Consider the following 1173-nt stretch of genomic DNA (forward strand, 5'->3'; position numbering starts at 1 on the left):
TTTACATCTCAGATGCTTTCCCAATTCCTGGTTACTNCACACACACACCCATCCAAGGATATCCCACTTCCCAATTACCCCTCCAACAATTCCCTATCCCACATCTGCCAACCCCCTCCTCTTTGTCTGTATGAGTGTTCACCCCCACCCTCCCACACTCTNCTGCCCTACCACTGCAACATCCCCTTACTCTGTAGCATTAAACCTCCCCAGGACCCTCCCATTGCTGTCAGGCAAGTCCATCCTCTGACACATATGTATCTGGAGCCATGGATCCTTCCCAGTCCACTCCTTGGTTGGTGGTCTAGTTTCTGGGATAGTCAGGCCAGCCTATGTTGTTCTTCCAGTAGGGTTGCAATTCCCCTCAGCTCCTCCAGTCCTTCTGCCAGCTCCCTCACCAGGTTCCCTGAGTTCATCCTGATGGGTGGCTCCAAGCATCCCCATTTGCATTGCTCAGTTGCTGGCTGGACATCCCCAGGAACTGTCATACCCGGTTCCTGTCAGTAAGTGTCTCTTGACCACAGCAACAGAGTTGGGTTTGGTGTCTGCAGACATGATGTATTGCCAGGTGGGGCATTCCCTGTTGGCCCTTCCTTCAGTCTCTGTTTCATTTTTTGTTCCTGTACTTCCTTTGGACAGGAACATTTCTGGGTTCAAAACTTTGAGATGTGTGGGCTGCCCCACCCCTTGACCAGGGGCATTTCCTATCTACTGGAGGTGGTCTAGACAGGTTCTATCCCCTCTTCTCTGTGCATTATGGCTAAAATCAGTCCCATTGGTCCCGGGAGCCTCAAGTTTCTCTGGTGTTTGGCACCCTCAGAGGCTATTCCTCACAACAAGGTCTCCTTCTGTAGGGTGATGTTACTGCGTGACAGTCAGTAGCCATTTAATATCACAGAAGGTTGTCAGATGTCACAGTGAGCTTGCAATTCCCCATACATTGTTCTGTCCTCTATTGTGACCTCTCCCTCCTCACCCTGACCAGATTGTACCCCAGATGTGCAAGAGGGACATGGAAAATCCCCAGGAAAAGACAACCTCCATCCAGACAGAGTTGGTTCCAGCCACTGGTGGGATTCCATGCACACCACTGACTCTGAGAGAAGCTTTTTGGGAGGTCTTTGTTTGTTTGAATGTTTGTATGTTTGCTTATTTTGTGTGTGCGCAAGTGTG

Source organism: Mus caroli, chromosome X (genome assembly GCF_900094665.2).
Source record: "Mus caroli chromosome X, CAROLI_EIJ_v1.1, whole genome shotgun sequence".
NCBI classification, from domain to species: domain Eukaryota; kingdom Metazoa; phylum Chordata; class Mammalia; order Rodentia; family Muridae; genus Mus; species Mus caroli.